A 7,427-nucleotide genomic window follows, 5' to 3' on the forward strand; every position below is an offset into this window, starting at 1 on the left:
AGGTCTGGCTCACTGCAAAACATTCTGGGTGCTCTGGATGGAGTAATTTGAATATACAAGTTTCCTTTCCGGGAAAAAGACCTGACAATTTCAGATTTATTTCTGTAACAACACAAATTTAAAAAAAAAATAAAAATTAAAATCCACTAAAATTAATTTTTCGGCATTGTTTTAGGCAAACACAAACTTCATTTTATTAAATAGTCTCATTCCATTTTTTTATTTTTATCATTATAGTATGAATACTATATAAGATATAATAAAATGGAAAAAAAAATGAAGAGAAAAAAATGACTGTTTCTTCATTGCCAATCATTTAAAATGTGTTTTAATTGAAATCAACACTTCCTCATTAATTTAATCCATCACAACTTTCTAGATTCTTGTTCCCAGTGTTAACCAGAGAACTCAGCTTCTGTAGAAAGGAATGTGATTACATGCCATAAAGTCACAAAGTATTTTCATCTGGAATATAAATGGAAGTAACCTTTCCAAACAGAATATATTAACATATGCTGGAGAATCCATTGGTTATTCTGAGACCTCTTTCGTTCAGTCTTTAATCACTAAAGGCATCCTTTTACTGTCGGTTTTACAAATGGCAAAAGGACCAATAGCTCTCTTGAGAACATGTTTTTTTTTCTCAATCCAAGCAAGGACTCACAAATGCCCTATATTCTAGTACTTATTTTTTAAGCAGAAATGTCATCTCATTCCCTAAAGTGATAAACAAATCTGATTTTTCAGAATTCTATTAAGCTCCTTGCAAATGAAATAATCCTCATCTGAGAAGTACAAATATGCATATGGCTTCCCTCTATTACATCTTATTCTTTCAAACAGAAGGAAATTAGAAGAAACCAGAAACTAACAAATATCCCCAGGCAAGATTTGCAAGACCCTGAAGGAAATGGGGTAACACATCTGTTGCTCTTCTCCTCTTGTGATATGGAAAACAAAACTGAAACAATACACCTAAAAAGGGGTCACATAAGGAGAAAGGAAAGGAATTAAGTTGCCAGATGCTCAGGAGAGCTGTATTGTCACGTTTTTTGAAGACCAACTCTCTCTGCTCTACCTTAAATCAATGAAGTTCCTGTTCCTGCCTTTAGGAGAAGATACGCAACTAAGGATTTCAGTGGCAATACATGCTTTCTTTCAGTCCCTTTTTCCCAGATTCCAGAAGAACCATGCTGTTCTCTTGAAGGTACATCCAAAGACTTTGTCCACCAGGAGTCTAAGTAAAGTGGGGGTGTGGATCCTCTAGCAGGGAGCACCTGCCTTGAAACTAGGCACTGCAATGTTCACTGTGATGTGGGTCTTGACCCTTCTGGATCTTGGTGGCCGTCCTGTAGACTATGCACAGTTGAATTTCTTATCTTTTATCTTTCTGATCCATTTTGATGTAAGGCCTTTGGTCTTTAAATAGGGACATTTTCTTATGTAGACAGGCGAGGTGGCTAGAACAACGGGGCGTTAGAGCTTCAGCTTGGCTTTTAGAAAGCCTCCACACTTCAGCTAGTAAATAGAAATAGCAGTTTAGGACAATGTCCATAATGTACTATTTAGTACTAAAAAATCCCTAATTTCCAATATATCCTTGAAAAGTAGATTAAAAATATCCTTGCTCTTGCCAACACCTTTTTTGAAAAGTGGTAATGTGAGTTAGGAAGCTGGGACTGTTACATGCCTTACAGCTGTGGAGCAAGTGAATATGAGGGATTCTTGAGGTGTGAAGTATGTGTGAAACCACTTACTGGATGTCAGCTGTAGACTCTGACATTCAGTTTATTTATTAAAGAAAATATTACAGCAAATAAGGTTAATAAGACACAAGGAATTAGAATTTACTTAGTGAGTTTTGTTAGGCAAAGAATGAATTTAGATGCAGATCTGGGTTATATTCACCAGAACTAGAGCTAGAGTTTGGATACCTGAGAGATAGGGGCTTAAACAATTAAAGAAAAAAAGCACATGAACCCATGGAGGCCAGAAAGGTTCTGCAGAATTGTAAGCAAATTCACAAAGGAGCTGGATGGAAGGTGCAGTCCAGAAGTAACAGCTCAGAGATGGATCTAATGGCTGAACAAAACAAACCTGATGAGACGGGAAGATGTGGAATTAGGCTCTCTCCACATAAGCGTGAAATGTGGTATGTCAATTGGCTAACATCTGACCAAGAAAATTGAAAATTTTTTATTGAAAAGTCAGCATTGAATAACTTTGTGAGAAAATTCTGCACTAGGGTCATAGGATCGGGAGATGGAAAGTAACAAAAGTCTATTCAAAGGACCTCACATGAGAAATGAGGGCAGCAATGCCTCTTTTCCATCAGCGCTGCCATTTCTGTGTCACACAAGCTCTTAGTCTCTGGGAAACACAGCTGGGAAAGATGGGAGTTACTGGATTTCATGGCCTCTTCGTGGGGTGCTTTAGAGTAAGGAAGGCTGCATAATGATGGTGGTGTTCCTACAGTAATCGCTCAGTTGATTTGGAGAGAATTGTTTCACATCGGCACTGTTCTCCTTATGACCAGCTTGATAACTAAAACCAGGTTAGCAGAGGACTCTTGGCTCCATTTATTCCTGGAGCTAAATCTCCCCATTCTGGACCCCACTGTCTTTGTGCAGGTCAGAGAGAGGGGGTTCTCTTTGGATAGCCCATGATTTTACCAGTGCTCAGCACTACAACATTCACACCAAGGCTTCATCCTCCAGATTATCATCATCATCACTATGGGTAAGCTCTACAAAAATTAGAACAATGTCACAACCAGTGAACGCACATCACTGTCCAGCCCTACATAGTGCTGTACCTTAAGCACATGGAAGAGACCCCAGCTGCCTGCAGTCAGGACATACTGAATGTTTTTGCAGTTACAAATCACCCAATAAGTAATCAATGCAATTTGTCTGCCCCAGTGCATCTTGCAACAAGCACTAGCCACCACTGGTTATTTTTATGGAATTGCATTCTTTAACTTGATTTGACTCTGCTACCCTCCCAGCAACAGCACACAGTATGAAAGAAGTCTGATTTGGAAGAGAAATCTATGTGTTTACATAGATCAAGGGAGAAGTATTATTTGCTACATAAAAATTAATGAATGCAATCACACAGAGCGTTCACTACCAGAAAGAACACAGGCTTATTGACCTAGCAAAGGCAGGGCTTTATGGTTGGAGCTTTTTGCTAATTAGTTTGATGGAGAAACATTGCACAGCACAATGAGGAATAAAAGCTAAATAGCCAAATATGTTTGTGCCCTGATCTTTTATGTTTTCTGCCACTTCCTTACCTTATTTATTCAGCTGATATTTAAATGACTGAAAGCTTTGACAGAGAGGAAGCTTTCTAATTGTGTAGGCCACCTTTTCTTTATTGAAAAGCTGAGCTTTTTCAGTATTTTGCATTTTTTGCTGTAGAAGATCTCAAGTGTTACAGAAATGTACTACAGAAAATCTAAAGTAGCTAAAGTGAGATAGAAACTTACCTATAGACTAAAGCTGTACTTAAAAGTCCACATCTGAGCCTGGACCTACACAACAAATGTTTTGCTGGGGCATAGCCTCAGTCTTCCACAGAGATCATGCTTGCAGCCTAGTCTCACGCGTTTGACTACCCAGTGCCCTTATGGCAATGCATGCAGGAAAAGCGACAGCTCAGTTATGAACTAGTCATCTATTCGATATTTTTTAAGACACAGCAGGGAAAGCTGGTACCAAGTTTCAAGGACCAGAAGCAGAGATTTTCATTTTATAATTAATATTGTGTTCTTCTTGCTATGAGACCACTGTTCTGGGCTCACAGGACCAAAGTGTCAAGAGATTCATTGAGGCCCTGAAAATGCACACTGGTCTTTATTAGATATTGTAAAGTGTGTAATTCTGTAATTATTATTAAAAACCTGTGAAATAATGGCCTTGCTTACCTAAATCCTTTTAGAAATCCCATCTCTTAGATACTGAATTATTCCTAAACATTGGCCTTCAGTGCTGCAGGAAGCCTAGTTACAAAGAAAGATAGCAGCCTGCTTGTATTTACAGAAGGTTAGGAAAATGTCAGTGTGTGACAGCAGAGCATCCAGCGAAGGTTATGATCACCACTGGGCTAACCATGTCCTAGAAGCCTCTTCCTCTCTTACAATGAGAAGAAAAAAATTAAAAAATGAGCAAATAAGGATAAGCTAGGTGTCTAATTCCGCTACCAGTAAGGAGAAATACCTGCATGCAAAATTAAGCCATTAAATGTATTGAATATTCATGTTTAATGAAGTACAGGATGAATCTCTTATGTTTTATTTAGGGTTTTGTGGTGTACATGCAAATCAGCTTCAATACTGACGATAATAATCATCCTACCCTCCTATCCATCCTATCTGTGATTCCACATCTGCTCACCACGGCTTGACATATCACTGCTGGACTGTGCTTTCCATGAGCACACATAGCTGCATGAATCCTTATTAACGTGAGCTTACAATTGTTACATAGCTTGTTTCAGAGCTGACACTTACTTGTTAAAGTTGGTCTTTCTTTCCGTTACACCAGACAGAATGACAGAGTCCCTTGTGCTTGTATTCCACAATCACACCAAGCCTCCACGAGGATAACAGTATGTGCAGCTGGAGTGCAGAATAGAAAGGAAACACCATTTCTGATTTTAAATGCATAAGCAAATTTGCATCCAATTTCCATGCTTATTAAAACAAAGTAATTTTTCTCTCTGCACATAAAGGGCTTCACTCCTCTAGTGACAGAGGGGGCTGCTTCCACTGGGCTGGGAATCACAGGTGCTGGTTAAACTATGTCAAGCTTGTCTGCATAGCAGAAAACAAACAACCCAGATCCGAAGCCAGCAGATGTGCACTTAATGAACTCCCGAGTTTGTCTGCTAAGAGAAACCATCCGCATCTGTCACATATCACAAGTATTAAGGAAAGGGGAGAGGATGGCCTAGGCAGCATCCCATGCCCCCTTTCAGGAGTACGCCCTGCGGTACTGAATGGAGCACATGAACGTGCTTCCTAATGACTGTTGTAGAAACCACTTTAACAAAGCCAAAGCTAGAGACCATAGAAACAAAACGGTTCCTTTTCCTGTACTTCACTGAAGCCTCTATTACTTTCCTTTGTGTCTGAGACTAGGAAGACTTTCAGTGGGAATTTGTTGGTGGTTTACCACAACCCCACGCTTTAAAAAAAAAAAAAAATCTAGCTAGACTCAGTGTGATAAAAGACTGCGAAGAAATTACAGTCTTCGAGATGGGGATTTAATTATTCTAGTATCGACAAAAGTGAGAATTAAAGGAGGAATCAACCTGCTGACTTCCACAGGCAGTAAAAAACAGGTTTATCTTTCACTGTTTATTGAGCTCTGTGATATGATAAATTCAGTAATGGTCTGGTGGGTGTTTAGTGCTTTATGATAATATATCACTGGGCTTAAAGTAATCATGGTCTTAGGCTATGAAGGTAACAAATAAGACTTCAGACAGCGTGATGTTGCTAAGCTCAAATATTCCCAGAAAGATGGTGGGAGAGGAGAGGGCAGAACAAGGAAAACAGTGTATTTAAAGCAAACAGAGTAAATAACGCAATCCTGTTGATCTCAGTAAGAGCAAACAGTTAAAAGTGATAATAGAAGTTACTGGAGTAAAGCAACAACGTATCAAAGATAGACAGAAAGCAATTACAAAAGGTATAATAGAAAATTGAAAGGATAAGCTAGCCGATGGAAAAAGCTCACAAAAGCTCTGGGAAACATTGAAGGGGAGAAAGTTGCACTTGCTAATAATAATCCATGAAGGCTCAGAGAATGCTAATTAGCATAGAGCTGCTCTTCATTTTTACCAGGACGTACATTCGTACAATGCCTGTTTCATGTTTAAATAAATGACTGAATGACAGACTAAATTCATTCTTTTTTTTTTTTAGAAGTAAAAAAAAAAATATTAAAGAGTTCTGGCATCAGTCGATAACAAACCTGAAATAGATGTACTGGATTTTTCAGAGGCTTTTAGAGATTTTCCAAAGCCACGGATCTATCTGCAACGAAAACATGACTTACCACATGTAAAGGGAATCCACCACTTGGGGTGATTTGAGCATATGCTGCTGTGCTCAGCTAGGAATTTGCTACTATTCAGGCCTTCTCTACATCGCTCATTTTGTTGAATCTACCTTTGCAAGAAGCCCATTTTAAATTACTTTCAGACTGGAAAAAAATAGAAACACAGATAGTGTACAAAATAGGGAATACTGAATAGAAAGAAAATTAGACATCATCGCAGTGTTCAATTCCACATTCAGCCTCAGCTTTTCTGGACAAGTCTAGTAGGATTTTCAAAGCCATCTGACCTTCAAAAGCCTCAATGCTGAGTCCATGTTTCCTCAGCACAGAGCTGAGAAAGGTCCTCGCTACTTATTAAGACAGCGGATTCTACAGTTGTACTTTCAATACCTAAAGAACAAAATTCACACAAGGAAGAACAGCAGCAGGAATTAAGTTGCGGTCTCAGATGGATGATACTGAAGGCCCACGGCTTTGCCTCGTTATTTCCACAGAACAGACGTATTTGCTGATAGAAAGCAAAATACCGAAGCATAACACCCCAGAATTGAACTGCCATACCAGAGGATGGCATATTTGCTGTCAGCCTTGACTGAATTAATTTTCTTTTCTTTCTTTCTTCAGTGAGTTACGAGAAGTTGGCAAGGATCATAGCTATTCTGCTATGTAAAAAATAACCTGGTAGGAGGTGGGGAGCCTCAGTCAGTGTATTGGCACATACAGCAGTGACATTCATTTTAGAGATCTCCTCCCAAAATCTTCTCCTTCATAGGAAGGGGAGCAGTGAGTTGGGTGGCACGTTGGGCACTTCCCCTGTTCAGCCCCAGAGATTTACAGATCTACTCTCACCATTTTCACCATACATGTCCTTAAGAAAAACAAATGCACACTTAGCCCCAAGAATCTGATTCATACAACTAGGTATTTTATATTAAATAGTGCAACTCAGCAAATATTGGCATCTAGATTTTTAAAAATAAATGCAACAAAGACTACTAACCATGACAAAACATGTGCTTTTCCACCCTTCCTGAGAATGCTCACTTCACTGTTTCAAGTATCTTTTCTTCCTGTTAAATATATTTGTTTCTTAAATTGCTGTATCTCGTTGCTCATGCAGCAAAAACACTTGGCTTTAGAATCTGACAGCCATCTAAAAAAAAGGTGATGCTTTAGAAACTGTGCTGAACCATCTATAAAGAAATTGTAAAATTCAATACTAACGATCCATTTCATTCTTAAATAGAACTGTGCATCACTAATGAGCCAACCAAATATACGTAATATTCATTGCTGACTTTGATAGAAAAATCAAGTAACATGCAATGGCATCTTTATCTGGAGGGCCTTACTCTC

The sequence above is a fragment of the Cuculus canorus genome, chromosome 15 (assembly GCF_017976375.1).
Source record: "Cuculus canorus isolate bCucCan1 chromosome 15, bCucCan1.pri, whole genome shotgun sequence".
NCBI classification, from domain to species: Eukaryota; Metazoa; Chordata; class Aves; order Cuculiformes; family Cuculidae; genus Cuculus; species Cuculus canorus.